Genomic DNA, 18,405 nt, shown 5'->3' with positions numbered 1-18,405 from the left:
AGAGAGAATAAAGCAAGAGAGAGTAAAGTAAGTGTGGAAAAATATGTTGATTTTTACTAAGGAAATGACTCTATTACTATGGAACGGAGGGAGTAGTGCAAAATCAAACGTTATTCATCATGAAGTACTACAAATCTTTGTTAAATTTTCGCTTTTGTGACGTCGCAATGAGTTTATTTTTGCTAAGTGTTTGAGAAATAAGAAGAGTGAGAGACGTGAGAGAGGATTGAGTTTTTATTTTATTTTATATTTATTTATTTATTTTAAAATTTTTTATGTTCTTTTATTTATTAATCTAATTTCTATTTAAAAATATTAAGGAAAAAATTTAGTTAATGTTTAAGTTGCTAAATAATCTTGCGATAATAATCTAATCCATTCAAAAGTTAGTTAATAGTGTTGACAGTCTATTTTAGACTGCACCGTAAAAAAAGGTCCATTTCTAGATCCTTTTTATTTATTCGGGATTCAAAAATCCAGAAGTTAATGTTTTATACCAAAATTATTAAATAATCATATAATTAGAACCAAAAATGGATTTTAGTCTGTTATAAAACATGATAACTTAAGTGGGTTAAATTCACTTATATTATTAAATAAACAATGAATATAAATGAAACTAAGAAAAGTTATATGTGGCTAAAGTTTGTCTATAAGCTAAGCCTAATTTCATACTCCAACTGCTCCCCAACAGATGTCCCATATTTGAATGGAGCGGACTTTGAGAAATTGTTTAACTTTTGAAGAAAAATAGATGGAGAAAGTTAGTACTCTCTCCGTCCCATTGAATATGACTCACTTTCCTTTTTAGTTTGTCCCAACCAACTAAGATGACCCATTACTTAAAATGGAAACACATTTATCTCTACTTTATTCCCTCTCTCTTACTTTACTCTCTCCTCTCAACACACAAAATAAATTTGCATAAAATCTCGTGCCGCCCAAGAAAGGGGTCATCTTCCTTGGGACGGAGGGAGTAACATATAAGCCTAATTTTATATATTAGTTTTAGAATAATTGAGAGTAAAATGAATTAGTAGAATGTGGAGTTTTTTACTGAAAATAGTACTCTCTCCCTCTGCTGTTAGGAGTCCGGGTTCACTTTTACTATATATAGTTGGTTAACCTAACTTTTCATTAACTCATTCTCCTCACATTTTATTATAAAACTAATATATAAAAAATGGGTCTCACATTCCACTATCTTTTTCCACCTACTTTTCTTTATACTCCCTCCGCCCCATAAAGATTGTCCCATTTTTTCATTTTCGTCCGTCCTTCAAAGATTATTCCATTTCACTTTTTACCATTTTTTTATAGTGGACCTTATATTCCACTAACTCATTCCTACTCACATTTTATTATAAACCAATATATAAAAGTATGACCCACATTCCACTTCAACTCACTTTGCATTACATTTCTTAAAATTTGTGCATAGGCAAAGTGAGACAATATTTGTGGGACGGAGGGAGTATTTATTAAACCCTTGCCAAACTCAAATGGGACTTCTAATGGCGTACGGACTCCCTCTGTCACATTTGATTTTCGACACAAGATTTTATGTAATGTTGTTTTGTGAGTTGATACGGGAGAGAAAAGTAAGAGAGGGAGAAACATAGAGATGATTTTGTTTCTATTTTAGAAATGGTTTCTATTTTTAAGGGGATAATTAAAAAAGAAAATGTTTCATTTTTAATGGAACAAATGAAGTACTAAAAGTAAAATAAGAAATTTATTTAGTACCATCCAAATAAAAAAATATAAAACATTAAAATTCATGCCAACTCTAAATGATATATTTCTATGAAAGGGGGGAGTATTAATTTGTGTGGGCCATAGGGTATTACTAAAAGTTGTTTATTTTAGTAAATGATAAATTGATACTACTCAACGTAAAAAGGTATAGGGTGATAAGAAAATATGAATTTTTCAATACTTGAAAATATTGTATATTAATCATGTATAAACTTTAAAAGAATATTTAAGTTCTCGTTATTTATACGTGTATAAAAGAAGAGTTTCAGAAAAAATAACAATAAACATAAAATATAAAAATATACACATAAATGTAGGTAATAAAGATGGATAATAAAGTTGTAAAAGTAAAAGACCTTGGAAAAGAGAAAGTGAAAGGTTGAGATCAGGGAGAGTTGATACATGATCGGAGAAGACAGTGCCTTAAGACTAACAGAAGAGGCCACAATGATCATTTACCTAGAATGGGAAGAAATGTCAATTGAACAAAATAGAGTATAGTCCTAGGGATTGGGGCAGACTACCCTATAAATAGAAGATCAATATTGAAGAAAAAAAGAAACATCTTGGAGATTAGCTCCTTCCACTCTTAAAGCTCGCTCTTTACTCTGGTTTTCATTTGAAGCCTTCGGCCACCTGCCGGAGGGGGAGTTCTCTGTTCCGTTACAGCTAATTTACCACAGTAATTTAAGAATTTATCAGTTTCATTGCTCCGAGGAGCATCAAACAAACTTTACTTGCTTTCTTTTAAGTTTTCGTACTTGTTTTACCTTGCATTCAATGTTGATCCTAGTTAAACACTTGTTGGAAACATCTTTGTTTGAATTTCGTGAATGCAATGGAATTCTTTTGGTTTATTTCGAGTTTCATCGATTTCTCTCTGTCTAGTTAGATAGATGATGCACTATTTATTAGCACTAAAAATATCTGCAAGTTTACAAGGTATATCTAGTATAGCTAAAGGTCGGTACCGGGATATCAAATACATGGAATAAGATTGCAACCGACTATCATATACTAAGCGTCATATACTATCTAGAGACACGAGTTTTTGGTTTTGGTTTTATAAACTAGACAAAAATAAATAAACAAGTATAAAAACAAAATAAAAAGCAGACTAAAGAATGTAGAGTTTTAAGATCCAACTATTACGACCTAGTGATGATTAATCTCACAGAACCTTTACCTTTATGTGTCTATAGAATTATTAGGAAAATCACGATTCTAGGATAAGCCCTCTCTCGGGTGCACCTATCCAGTAGATTAGACTCTAACTATTAAAGTCTTCTTCCAATAGATTAGATTCTAACTCCTTAAGTTCCTAAGACTCAAGTCCTCACAAAGGGTCCCCTCTCTTGAGTGCGGATAAACCTATGTGTTGTCCTCGTTTCTTTTCCCACGTAAAACTAGCTATCTCTCGATTAATCTAGTTAAATGAACTTGTTCTAGTTCTAAAGTTGGCCAGACAAAAGAACAATAAAAGCACAAGAACAAGCAAAACAATCACAAGAGCTAGAAAAATATTCAATTCAATAAATCAAAACATTTTCATAATAGTCTTCACCAAAAAAACCTACAAATAATGTCTAACTACTCATAGACAAGTAGTAAAAACAATAAAAGTACGAGACATGAAAGAAATTGATAAAACCCAAGGTTGAATCTTCAATCTTCAGTCTTCTCTTGCCTGGATCTGCAGAGCTCCGCTCCAATGGAAGATGGATGAATTATTTGTGGAATATGGAGTAGAAGAATGTGTAGAGCGAGAGAGGGATTGGAGGCTCAGAGATAAAGATTATGAATTAGGTTAAGAGGTATTTATAGGATGAAAAAAGGTTTATTTTTGATAATTTTCGTGGCCTTCAAGAAATGGGAGAGATTTGGGCAATTTATTTTCTTCCTTGTATTTCTGCCAGCTTTAACTGCACTACGCAATGTCCGTAGAATATCATAAATTTCTCCACGAAACTCCGATTGAGTTGTGCGAGGTATCCATGCAATGCTATTTTAAGGACGAAGAGAATGGTATGAAATAATCATTGATTGGACTTCAAAAGCACTGGGAAAACAGGCTTGAACTGAGGTTGTTATATCTTGGCCTTTTTTCCATCTTTTTCTGTCTTTTTCTATCATTTATCCATAAACACGCCAAAAATATCAAATGTATAACATATGCAATTTAAGAACATAATTTGCATGATTAACATTTAAAACAAACCAAATCTAGTTCTTTAAAATATGCAAAATTCGAGTTTGTCAATAGATCTAGAGTTTTTACGTGGATTTTGGTTGTTTGCATGTTTGAATCTGTCTAGTTAGTTAAATCTAGTGATTTCTTAGAGTGTCCACAATAAGGTCGAACAGTCACGCGGTCTCAGTGGCTCACAATAGGCCGCCGCGGAACCGCTGCCACTGCCCCGTCCTCGCCGCCTCCCCGGCGCTCTCTCCACGCGGCGGCTGCCGCGGCGATGGTATTGTGGACACGGTATATTATATTATATTATGTTTTAGATTATAAAATTAGTAAATTAGTATGAAAAGATGATTTAATTAATTAGATGAAATTAATTGGTTTGTGCATATATATACAAGTATGCATGTGCATGTGTAATAATGTGTGTGTATGCATGGAATGATAGGAAGAAATATGTCCATGGAAAAATATAGTACTATTATTCTAAATAAGTACTATTATAAAATTTTACACTAATTTTAATCTAAAAATTATATTTTAACTTTCAATTTTTTCTCGAACTATTCAATCACCTTGGTCATAACAAAATAGGAGGTGTTTGTTGAAACCGGCTTTGTCGAATCTTTCCTAGGCATAATCCAAGTTTCCAGATTGTACAGATCTCATCCTATTATATATGCATATAAATGAATGCTGCTTGAGCTCTTCGATTCATTTCCGACAAATTTGAAGATAGACCAAAAATTGAAAGTGTGAAAAGAGAGTGTGAGAGGTGTGGAAAATGAGAAGGAAATATCGATATTTATAAAGAAATAAAATTTATTACATTAATAAAAAACAAAAAAAGGAATTTGATCATGCGGCCACCGGCAAGTTGCTATGCAGCTGCGAGAACCGCCCGGTGGCCAGGTATTCAGCCCCAAGTTACAAACACACCAATATTATACTTATAAATTTTAACATGAAAATATTAATCTTTTTTATATAAAATTATAATATTAAAATTTATAAGTATAATATTGGTGTGTTTGTAACAACATCACCTGCTGTGGTTGATTGCACAGCAAGGGAACCAAACCCCCGAACGGGGCTGCATTGTGAACACGATGCATTGATTAAAAGCATTTAAACGTTTATTATGTAGAACTACTTGACAACTATTAAATTATAAAGAGAATATTATAATTATACATAAGATATACTTCCTCCGTCCCATAAAAAAGGTCTCACTTCCTTTTTTAGTTTGTCTCATTAAAAATATCACATTTCTTTTAGAAAAAGTTCTCACTCATAATTATATAAATATTATATTTTCTCATGCCGTCCCATTAGTGTGACATCTTTTATGAGACGGATGGAATAGACTACTAAGTATATGAACACAGAGAATTTTACACCTTAATGTTTTATGTATTTGATACCTAAATTAAAGCTTGAATAAACACGTGTTTTATTCTAGAGTTTCATCTTTTGCAGTTGCTGTAAATTGTAATAGTTTTTTCTTTGAGATTATCGTCTTACAAGAATATGCATTTTAGTTTTAGGTTGGCCACATGTTTTAATTCACAATTCAAAAAGTAAGAGAGTGATAGAGAGAAAATGACAATTAAAGTATTGTTAGTTGAGAATAAGTCACACTCTCAATAGAAGAGAAAATAATTTCTAAAATTGAAAAGTGCATATTCTCGTAAGACAGACTAAAAAGTAAAGAGTACATATTTTTATGGGACGGAGGGAGTAGTAGATGTGTGTTTGCAATTTTTTTTACTCCATTAAATACTCTCCATCCACTGTTTATACTCTCTCGCCATCAATGCACCAGGCATAATAGTTGTACTCCCTCTTGTGTCCCATTAGAAATGAAACATTTTTCTTTTTTGGATTGTCTCTATAAAAATGAAATGTTTCCTAAAATAGAAAAAATACTATATCTACTTTTTCTTTTCTCTTACTTTACTCTCTTGATTAACTCATAAAACAACACTGCATAAAATCATGTGCCGGAAACAAAATGTTGCATATCTATTAGGACGGAGGGAATATAAATTTAAAGAAATACTACAAGATACTAGTACGTGTAATATAGTACTTTCCTTTCATACTGATACAATTAATCAAATGAGATTTAATCGTTTTCTCTCAAAAATTCTTATGCAATCTTCCTAGGTTTCAACCAACTGATAGAAAATGCGAAAGATTCGATCAGAAATTGTATGATCTTCATGCTGCAGTTTCAGACTCTTCCAAGTAGAGTAAGCCTTGGTTAGATCAAGCCAGACAAGTAGTAAAAAAAAGATGCCCCCGAACCCACCGGCTACTACACCAATAACTAGGCCAACTCTTTGTGTTTCCGCAGGATTTGTAATGACTATGGAAGCTCCATAACTCACTCCAATAGATGCCATCGACACCAGTGTTGCGTACCATATGACCACCACGAAAGTCTGAATTCTTTGGCGCGTTGATGGCGACAAGAAAGATGACCAAGACGGAGGAAATGAAAGCCGTGGTGTTAGCACGAGAGAAGAGTTTGTATAGTTCGGTATGAGAAGATGCCATCACTGCTTTGCCGGCTATGTGTGATGGTGTGTCGTCCTGCCACACGCCGCCTGGGGGGCTCACGCCCGCCTGGAAGGCCATCGCGGCTATCAACCCCACCACTACCATGGTCATGCCGGTTATCTCTTTGACTTTGGATTCATCTTGTTGCTTGATTGTGTTGTTTCCAATCAAATATTCCATCATCTGAGTAAGAATTAGGGTATTTAATTAATATAATATATTATATTTAAAATACTAATTTGATTACACTAATTATTCAATCCTTAATTTAGTTAACTAAAAAGAAAAATACGAGTTGCATGAAACCACCAGCTTAAATTCTGAAAGTTCTAGCCAACTACTACTTGTCTATTGTAGTTGAGTCGCAAATTTTTGGATATTATACTGTAGTTCAACCATTTTTTTAAAAATAAAGAGCAAACAAACATACCCTTTACTTTTAAAAATGGATAATCAACTGATAAGGAATCGTAGTCACCAAATTCAACAAAAATTAAACTTATTAGCTCGAGACTAATGTTTTCTATAATTTTACCCTTTACTATTTCAAAAGAATTCAACATCTTTATATTAATGGAGTATTTTTTTTGGATGGTCAAATTAATATAAATTCAAAGGTCATGCCACGGTGAACTCAATTCTAGAACCTTTAGTTTCGAGCATTACCACTCTACCGCTTGACAAACTCACACATACAATATAATCTACATTTATCCTATATTGTAGTAGTATCTCACTATAATTATGTCTAACAAACTGAATGACACATATGTGGAGTGATTGTCGTTGCAACTCAAGTCGAATGTATATATAATATGACTAAAAATAAAAATTTGGGTAGCTAAATTATGGAACTAAAACCATGAACACAAACAAAAGAGATGGTACTTACTTCAACTTGAGTGCTTCTAACAGCCAAATCATAGAGTGTCTCCCCATCATCATCCTTCACAGACAAAAGATGGCCCAATCTCTCCACCAAAAACCTCAACGTCTGAATCTGACCATGTTTTGCGCACAAGTGCAACACGGTCTGACCGCGATGCAGTCTCTCCCTAGCAGGAGACAAGCCATGTTCAAGCAGAACCTCCAAAATCCCAACATGCCCTCTCATGGCTGCAATATGAACTGGATTCATGCCTTGATCGTCGAGCCACCAGAGCATCTCAGGGGCTACAGATAACAGTTTTTTGGCAATCTCAACGTGCCCTTCTGCAGCTGCAATGTGAAGAGATGATGACTTTTTGGAGTCGATATCTCGAGCTAGCTCTGAGTTTATCCTCAACAACTCTTCCACGATGCCTACTTGCCCCGCCAGTGTTGCTATATGAAGGAGATTTCTTGAACGAGCGAATGAAACTTGATCAACAAGAAATGGATCTTGTTGCACAAGTATTTGAATAATTGCTACATCTCCCCTTGTTGCAGCATCATATAGTTTCTTTTCCGGTGGCGTCTCCATTTTCGCCTCTTTTATTTTTTACATATAAGCTTGTGATTTCCTAACTCTGATGTATATATAGGACATGCTTTATTAAAGCACTTAACTTGTACATTTCCACTACAAAGTTCATACTCTTCATTAGGGAATTTGCACAATTATTGGACAAAAGCAAAAGAGAAAAATCAAAAAGGAAAAGAAAAAGAAAAGAGATTCTTTGAGTGAATACTTAGGTTATTGTGCACCACTTGAAGTATAATGATAGAGAGAGTGCTTGGTTCAATTGTTTCTCAAACTAAATAATCTCTTAAATAGATGATGAAAGCATTCAGAAAAGAGACTTAAAGGGGTTGTGGCTAGTTCAAGCGGTGATGTTCCTGGTAAGATATGTACTACACTTTATCTCTTTCCTAAAGCCTTCATTTACTTTGATGGATGAGAATGGATAGGACTGAATGATTACTAGAAATTTTCTGTTTCCCTTTCTATAGATAGAGATTGGAAGGATAATTAAAATCCTTAATTGTATTGGTTTGAGTCAAATGATAGATAAGTATCCTTAATACTTTCAAAATGCACAAATCACATGCTCCCTATGTCCACCATTTAAAGAGCATTTTGTAATTTTGAAATGTCCAGAATTTATTGAACTATTTACTTTATTCCACTTTTAGTATACACTTCACATTACACTAATTTTTTACACACACAATCCATTTTTTCCACTCACAATCCAATATAAAACTAATACTTTAAATGAGTTTCATATTCCACTCACTTTCTCACTTGACTTTTCTTCACAAAGTCAAATAATTTCTTAAAACCCGTGTCGAGTCAAAAGAGCTCTAAATAGTGGACGAAGGGGGTAATATTTTTTAGTTTTATAAGGGTGTAGGGTTTACTACGCCATCTATCTACCAAATTACAAACCCTCCAAAATAAACAAGCCCAAAATTTATTCTCCTATTTGACATTCACTCCTAGCTTAATGGACTGGAAAAATGGCCCATTGAGCATAATGCATTCTTGAACAAATTTAGACCGGGTTATTTAATTTGTGTGATATACATCATGAGCTAACTGAAGTGATGTGAGTAGATGTTTGCAACCTAACATTATTTTATTATCTGACCATATATATATACATAAGGTTGTGTACAATTTGATTAATTACATAAGATTCAGTCTTGTAAATGATGTTTGATTGGCTAGATAGGGCACGATAATTAAACTTATGACAGTGCCACATAAGATTCGTTTGACCTCTGTGTCTTGGTCTTTCCTGTGCAAAATTTTATCCTGAGAAGCCGGACTATTCAATTTTGTGCCAAATTAATCTTATGTAACTGAACACTCTTAAGAGTTCACATTGCAATATGGAAGGATTAATGAACCATTCTCTATGGTCTTGTTATAATATACTACTTTATTCATTGTAGTTGAATCGGATTTTTTAAACAGTTGAGTTGTAATTATAATACTGTATCACAGTATTCCCAGTCCATTGTTTGATTATAAAGTATTAGGAGGTATACTGCCGGCTAAGTCATTGGATATCATTCTGATGAGTCAAATTTATCGAACTTTGGGTCAAGAAGAAGTATTCATGACTTAATTTTCTTCAACTACTCTTGACTTATGCCAAGATTAACAAATTCTTACTCCATCTGTTTCGTAGTCGTTGAGTCGTTTCATTTTCTACACTCGTTTTAGAAAAATACTCCCTCCGTCCCGGCTAAGATGACACATTGCTTAGCCGGCACAGGATTTTAGGAGTTATTGGTTAAAGTGTTTAATTGAAGAGAGAGAAGGTGGGTGTAAGTATTAAAGTAGAGAGGTAAAGAAAGATGAATATTTTAATAGGAGTGAGAAAAAGTGGTTGAGTGTATTAATTGGAGAGAGAAAGTTATCAAAAAAAAGAAATATGTCATCTTAGTTGGGACAAACTAAAAAAGAAAATGTGACATCTTAAGCGGGACGGGGGGAGTAATAATAAATAGTTAAAATGGAAATAGAGTAAAGTAATTGACAAAATAAGGTAAATAAGAATGCAGAAAAAGAAATGACTCAGCTAATACGGAACACAAGGAATACTCCTATGTAAGATATTTCTAAGATCCCTTAGAGAGAGGTCTTGTGGGTCAACATGACCATTATATTTCCACCCGAGTTGGTTACCGACTCTTTGCATAGGATTTGAGAGTAACATTACTGATAAGGACAGTGGAAGTTGTTACAGTTTAATTCTACTCCATTTTAGTTGGTAGGATGTCAGAAAAATAATGAAGTTAATCAGTTGTAAGATTTGCTCAGAGTTTTTGTCGATCTGGGCATTTACTAATAACACTGTTTGTTCTTAAATTCGCTCAGAAAAATGAAGGTGTGTTCATTGTCTCCACTATTTAAATCACGTGCAAGGTTTAGTTTTTCTTAGTATACAGAATTTGTCTTGCCGGCATCTGCGGGGGGAATAAAGATTATTGTCTACTTTTGCTAGAAATCTAATTCAAATCTTGTTTTTTTTTTTATTTAATTTGTGCACGAAGCCATAATGTTAATTTATTTTTTGAATTTATCATCATATTTTTGTCACTTATCATCACTTGGTGGCACTATCGGATAATATATGAGCTGTTCGACTATGATGTATCTTTAAAATATTTAGAATATGGAGTATACTTATTTAAATTTCATTGTGTGGTTGGATGTATTAAAAGTCTATTAAATTGCATTTTGTAACATATTTTTGTGCTGCAACTAGAAGGTCAACAACATGAATAACTATTCCAATATTAAAGAAATAGTTATATAATTTCATTTCGAATCATCTGTTAAAATAACCTCTATCCATTTATAGTAAAAAAATTTCTTTCTTTTGAGAATGTGAGATGAATTTTTTCACTAACATTTAAACGGTTAAATTCTCCAAATCATTGTCTCACATCGGTTTGGTGATGATCCTAGCTTCTCTATATAAGTGTAGATAACTCTTCCCCTTATGAGGCCTTTTAAGGGGTGAGTGGTCCATTTCTAATATGGTATCAGAGCAGAGCTCAAGTCGATGATGATTTATCTCTTTATCTCTTCTCTTGCCTACCGACGTGATGGAAGTCTGATGTGTCATTCCGGCCCACACGTGAGGGAGCATGTTAAATTCTCCAAATCATTGTTCCACATCGGCTTGGTGATGATCCTAGCTTCTCTGTATAAGTGTGGATAACCCTCCTCTTATGAGGCCTTTTAAAGAGTGAGTGGTCCATTTCTAATATAAACTACTCTTTTTTCCATTTAATTATTTAGTTACATTAAAACTTACTTTGTCCAAAACTACGACTAGCTTTTTATGAATGAAGATAATAACACTGTTCATCCACGACGTCATAGTCATATTTTTTAATTTTAGATCATCTACCAATATTAGTTTTTATTTATTTATAGTAAAGTTTTCTGATTAGTGCAGTTACCCCAAAATCAGTCGCCAGAAATCAATTCAAAATTACTGCATGCCCTAGTTCAGCAACTACGGTGAGTTGAAATCTCCGATTCCCTGCGTCGCCGCAATCGGTTGGTACAAACAAATCCTAAACTAGATCACTGTGTAGAGAATATTTTGTTCTTCCTGATAATCAACCGCTGAATTCCTTTCTTGAGAAGATCACCCCTCAAATCTCAAACTCAATAAATCTCTAAATCAAGAACTCGATTAGAAAACTCCTTTAGAAAAGGTTATTTTGGTCTTCACGCTTTGGAGAAACCATCGTAGAGTGTCCACTATAGTTGGCCGGGCCAAGCCACAAAGTGTGGCAAGGCCACAAAATCGTGGCCGGACCCAAAACGCCCATGTTTTCCACTATAGTGGACATGCCCAAGCCATACAATCATTTATTTTTTCCATTTTGTTTATATTTTAATTTTACTACAATAAAAATTGTTAGACTATAATAATTAAATAAAATGCATAATTTAATAAAAACTAAATCGAAAACTAAACCTTCGTTGTATTATAGAACGGGGTAAAATTATACAACGAAAATTGTTTAAAACACTCAAACAAAAACTAAAAAAAACACCGCCATCGCCGACTACTCGGTGTCATCATCAGAATCCGCCGCTTCTTCTTCGCCTGTTGCATCGTCACCGCCAACGCCATCACCGTCACCACCACCACCACCGCTCTGAGGTCCCGTCGCCGCCACCGCCGTGTCCTCCCACCCCAACAACGTCCTCAGCCTCACTATAAGGTCGTAGTACATCCTCTTGGTAGACGGGTCGGTCGACTTCTCATACAAGGCCAGAGTGTCCTGGAGTTGCTTCACCATCTGCACCTCCAGGGTGTTGTTCAACGCCGCTCGGGCCGGTCCGGGGGCGGATGCAGATGGGCCCGCAGTAGAGTGTTGGGATGCAGCGGCGGAGGCGGATCTAGCGGCTCGGATTGCGGGCTTTTGACCCAGGGGCCGTGGACGCCGGGATAGTGACGAGGGGGGCTCCTCCATAACCTCGTCGTTGAGGTCGAAGGTCCTTGAACCGCCGCTACTACTGCTGTAATTGTCGGCCCTGCCCCGTCTTGTACGCCTCGGCCCAGAATTAGACTCGTTCTCGCAGATGGCTCTGAATTTTGGGGAGTTCCGCAGAACGAGGAATTCTGCCCAGTAGGTAAACTTCTTGCCCTCTTGCACATTGAACAACTGCATCGACAACGATTATACGTCGGCTTCGCTGCGGCCACTCTAGCATTGCGCATTTGGTTCTCGTATATACCAATGAACTTCCGGAGAGTTGTAGTGATCCTGCCGAACTTCTTCCGGATCTGGTCGGGTATACGGTCGACGCTCCCCGGCGGTTTGAATTCATTGTACACCACCAGGACTTTCCGCCAGAAGCATAAGTCGGTCTGATCCGTGCCAACTATGGCATCTATCGTCACCGTGTCCCATGACCTAGCAATAGCAACAGACTCATTGTCTGTGTACAGAAACCCTTGTCGACCACCACCGCCATCGCCTTCTCTGCGACCACCGCGGCCACCTTGCTGCCTGCCGCCGCCGTCGCCTTCTCCGCGACCACCGCGGCCGCCTTGCTGCCCGCCGCCACCTCGCGCGGATCCACCGCCTCGCCCGCCGCCGCCCCTTCGCCCGCCGGTGCCACCGTCACTTCGCCCGCCGCTTCTTCCACCGCCTCCTCTCCCCGTCTCTACACGACCGGGCGTCGGGGTCTCAGACGACCCCGACAATTGTTCCCATGTGAATCTATCAGATTCATCGAGCGGAGATTGACTGCTCTGGAATGGGTTGGATTGGAATTAGGACGAGAAGTTTATCGCGTCCATGTTGGGTCGGTATTCGCCCATCCCCGGTTGGGTACGACCCGCATATCTCTGCTGATAAGCCGGGGACTGACCCCGGTTTTGGGGTGTTTGTCGCCACGGCGCCGGCGATGGCGGACTCCACGTCTGGGATAGAGGACGGGTGGGACTTGATCTCCAGTGTTAGGGAGGTGGAAAGCTCCCCTGTCCCGAATCTCCATAGCCGGGATCATCTCCGCCTTGCATTTCACAAAAATTAAAATTGAAGGGAATAGGGTAAATTGTGTGTGAGAGTAGAGTAAAAATAAGAGTTGAATTTTAGGTATACAAAGAAATATTTTCAAAAATTAAAAAAAAATAATAAAAAATTAGAAATTAGGGGAGCCGCGGCCCGTGGCTGCTGCAATAGGAGCGTCGCGCCTCACACCCAAGTGTCGCCCCCCCCCCCCCCGGCACATCCGCCCATCCAAGTCACTATAGGGAGCCGCGGCCGGGCTACGGGAGAGCCACGATCCGCGGCTCTCCTATAGTGGATGCTTATAGCATTCAAAATAGAGAAAGCCCTCACACATCCCTCTAAAAAATTTCGTCCGTCATATCATTACAACCCTACCGTTTTCACTGCCCTCCCAAAAGCTCTTCAATTCAATTCAGTCTAATTTTTGGTATATATATCAAATATTATAAATATGACGGGCTATGAGTTGTATATATAGAGCAAAAATAAAAGATTAAATAAAAATGAAAAATCAGGGTGGTTCGCTGGTTGACTTGCAATACGCTGTGCCGTCCCACCACCATCTCGCTCTCGGGCATGCCCTTCATCTCAACGCTCTCAGGACGACCGCAATAGTAGCCTTCCCGACCACCGTCCCCCGCATGGCGATGGGAAGGTCCCTTATTGCTAATGCTCTTAACACCTCCAAATCTTATCACTTAATGAACGCATCGAATAAAATCCAGTTTTGTGTGTCATACCTATTCAATTCAACTCCAGTTATATTAATAGGACTTTCCTAAATGTGTAAGCTAACACATTTTAAGTGTAGGAAATATACAGACTGCACTGCAATGTTTCACGATAGGTAGTTAATGCATATCTTTAAATTGTGAAATAAGTACAATTTCTCTCTTATTAAGAACTGACTGTATTACTTTAATGTGAACACCCACATCCAGTCTATGTAAACAAAAAACTTTGACTTATTTTATTTTTTATACATTTAAATATTTATAACAACTAAGATAACACATTGTGGCAAAATAATTTATTTAATTTTTGAAATAAAAAAAAAAGCTTACAATATGTAAACACTCAAAAACGTTTTGTTGTATATAAAACTCTAACATAGATAACACTGGTGATATTATTTTTTTCAGGACGTTTGTGAAAGCGAAATAATTCATGAACGATTTGCAAAGTTCATTCTAAATAAAATAATTAATCGAAACTATATTTTAGGATAGGAGTACTTTTTTACCTTTTCTACGATTTCTAATTACAGAAATAAACATCTAAAATAAATTGTTCAGCTATAAAAGTACTCCCCCTGAGCTTATAGTTGAGACAAAATATTTCAGCACGGAGTAGAGAGAATAAAGTACTTACCATTATGGTAAAAGTGAAATGCGACTCTTATTTTGGAATGGACTGAAATGACAAAATATAACTTTTATTCTGGGATGGAGATAGTAAGAAAGAGTAAAGTAAGAGTGAGAAAAAGTGTTATTCCTCCGTCCCAACTAAGTTTAGTCGTATTCCTTTTTGGGACGTCCTGAAAAAGTTAAGTCATTTCATTTTTTGAAAAAAAACAAAACATCCTATCACTTTTACTTTATTTCATCATCTACATTACTCTCTCTTTTTCTCTCCTACTTTTTTTTTTTCTTTTTCCTATTTTATTTTACTTTCATTTAATCTATTCAACAATTTCTTAATCTCCTTTCCCAAAAATTTTATACCAACTCAGTTGGGACGGAGGAATTACTATATGTGGAAATGACTCAATTATGAGGAACTTTCCGAAATAGAAAAATGACTCAAATATGAAGGAACGGAGGGAGTTAACTAAGTTAGAATAATATAATAGTACTTCCTTCGTCCCATAAAAGATGTCTCACTTTCCTTTTTAATTTGCCCACTAAAGATGTCATATTTCCATTTTTGGCAAAATTTCACTCTCACATTAATATAATTTTCTTTGTCCACTTTACACACAAAACAAAACAATCTAAAATCTCGTGATGCCTTCTATATTTGTTGGACGGAGGGAGTATAAGATACGAATATTATTTAATAATTTTTTATGTGTGCCGACAAAAGATCATGCATTGCTAGGTGATCACGTGAACAAGAAAAATTAACTAGCCAGGTTATTTTATGTTATATTGAATGTACGGTTCATTGTGAACCGCCTAAAATTAACATTAAAGCGTGAAAACATAATATTTCACACATAACAAAACTATATATGGTGGCAACAGAGGAACAACAAATTGACTAAGTTCAAAAAGTGGAACAAATTAGGAAATCAACTTCCATTTTTAGTAGAACCTTATACGGGAATCTTCCAAGAACTACGAAAACGTCAATTCAAAGAGAATGACTAAGCAATCAACTAAGAGCATTCGCAGTGGGAGCCGATTACAAGAGCCGATGGATCAGCCCCCCAATCGGCACCCATGGGTCTTCATTGCGGAGGGAGGGCCGATTCTCCCTCTCCATTGCCTCCGCCTCCGCGCCGATATATCGGCCCAGCCGATAGCCAAGGGCTCCGCATCGGCCCTGCGATGGGCCTCCATTGCGGAGGCAGGGCCGATGTCGGAGCCGATTTTCCATTTTTTAAAAAATTTTATTACTTTCTATTAATTTTATTAATTTTAATTTTAATTTTTGAAGAAGAAGATGGGTCTTGACGAGGATGACGAGCCGGAACCCGATGATTGATTTGTGTTTGTTGTTTTTATCTATCTTTTTTTTTCGTAATATGTTTTTTTAATGAAGCATGTTTTTTAACGAAATATGTTTTTTAATGAAGTATGTATTTTTTAATGAAGTAGAAATAAAATCGGCTCTGAGATAAGTTTTGGGATGGGCTCTCTATTGCAGGGAGATAGGCTCTGAGATGGGCCTGCTAACGTGGCAGAAAAAAATAGAGATAGGCTCTTGAGATGGGTTCTGGAGAAGGGCCCTTATTGCTAATGCCCTAAGGGCATTTGAAATGTGCCCAAAATAACAAGTCCCAGACCTCATTTTTCGTATGCCATGTTAGTTTTTCTTATTTCAATCACAACAAGAAACAACTACATGAGCCGCCCCAGTTTCAGCCTCATTTCCCAACTTAATTCCACAATCTTGATTCAAAAAAAAAAAACTATTTTATAGTATTTTAAAATAGAAAATTGCATTAATTTAAATCAAAAAATAGGAAGTGTCTTGTTGTAACCGGCTTCGTCGAATCATCCCTCGGCATAATCCAAGTTACTGGATTGTATGAATCACACCCCATTGCGTATGCATATTGCACGAATGCTGCTTGAGCTCTTCGATTCATTTCCGACAAATTTTAAAAACCAAGTCCAAAATTAATAAGAAAAGAAAAAAAATAGATTTAGCAGAGAGACACACAAAGCATAAGCCACCAAAAGAGAGTTCCCAAGATCGAGGCACGAATCAAAAAGCAAGGTCAAGCACAAGTTCAGCTCTGCTTACCTTTCAGTTGTTTTCTTGAATTCTTTTGGCTTTCCAGCACCAAATAGGGCCTCTTGTTCCTTTATTGATTCTTAAGTTCTCTTTAAACTCTTAACGGATGTTTAGGACGTGTTCACTATGTAAGAATTGGGCAATTCTTGGCCCAATTGGAAGAATTATGATTGTTCACCTTTCACTAATTAATTGTTGGGGGCCTTATAATTGTGGTGGGGTCTGCACTATTCATGCCAATTGAGGAAGAATTGAAATCTTGCTAGGTAAGAATTGTTTGTGCATTGAAAAGTACATCAAGAAATGGACTTGGTTTTACACATTTGCCCCATTTTTCCACCTTTCCACTTGGAGGGATAAATTTGTCAATCCATAATTTTATTAGGTCAAAGTCTTTATTTTGGGTAATATTTGGACCAATTCTTGAAAATTTCTATGATATTAAATAATTGGAAAAAGAATTATATATGTGGCTAATTATAGCTCAATTCTTTTAATTCTACCAAATGTTAGAAATAGAAATCTCCCATAGTGAACCCGCTTAGGATTTAGTGATTTAAATTAGAGATTTAAGGGAGTGATAGATGTCTTTTTAGCTGCGTGCACAATAAGGAATATCAAGCTTCCTGGGTTAAGAGAATCCACTAGATCACAAGGTCTAGGAACTCGCGGAACGCTGAAAGATCTCAGTCGTTGGACACACAGAATATCACTTCAAAACCCTCAACTCGCGTATACTAGAATTAGTATAGGGAAGTAGGGATCGATCCCATGAGGACAATGCGAAATCATGCATTTAAAGGGCTTTTGGGTGGTATGGCTGCTGCCATGCAAATTTGGGTTGAGGAACTTATACTAGACAAAGGAAAAGAAATTTAACTATATCTAGATCTAAGAACAGGAAACAACCACGCAACACAGATTGGCATTATATCATCACTATCTCAAACAAAATCCCTAGATCTAGTAATATTGCTACCTAATCTAGCTAGACAGACTCGACGCATGCAGTGGGGACCATTTTCCCGAAAATAGAAGTGTACGACCAAAAGCTGCAAAATAACCAACTCTAAGCCAAACTACCTACAAAGCGCAAGCATCATCGGAATTTAATTGAAACATGATGAAAACAGAACAACGCTAGCAACTCAACGGCGACCACAAATCGGACGTCAGAAAAACGCCGAGAAACCCAACAAAATCTCAGATCTCTATCTCCTAGATGAAGTAAAGCAAAAAACGAAAGCAGAAATTCAAAATTCATGCACAATTCAGTTCCCATGTTCAGATCCAAACTTCGGATGCTATATCCACTCCGGATCCAAGCATCCGAGACAAACTCCGATCAAAATCATTTCCATAACTACAGATTCGCCGATTCTCCACAGATCAACTCATATTTCCTAGATCAAGTATGCAAAACATCCAACAAATTGAATAACAAT

General features: G+C 36.4%; 1 pseudogene across 1 annotated transcript; it reads right to left on the bottom strand.

Annotated features, from left to right (window-relative positions):
• Positions 1-5,950: 5,950 nt before the first annotated feature.
• Positions 5,951-8,084, bottom strand: LOC148932443 (uncharacterized; annotated as a pseudogene). The gene is made up of 2 exons (XR_016135707.1): positions 7,407-8,084; positions 5,951-6,697 (listed from the first exon to the last, which is right to left on the bottom strand). The product of XR_016135707.1 is annotated as an uncharacterized LOC148932443 (transcript).
• Positions 8,085-18,405: the final 10,321 nt, after the last annotated feature.

The sequence above is a fragment of the Salvia hispanica genome, chromosome 2, assembly GCF_029641045.1.
Source record: "Salvia hispanica isolate PSC_SH4W2 chromosome 2, Shi_PSC_v1, whole genome shotgun sequence".
NCBI classification, from domain to species: Eukaryota; Viridiplantae; Streptophyta; class Magnoliopsida; order Lamiales; family Lamiaceae; genus Salvia; species Salvia hispanica.
Note: the sequence above shows the minus strand (reverse complement) of the source record. Positions and strands in the feature narration are given on the sequence as shown.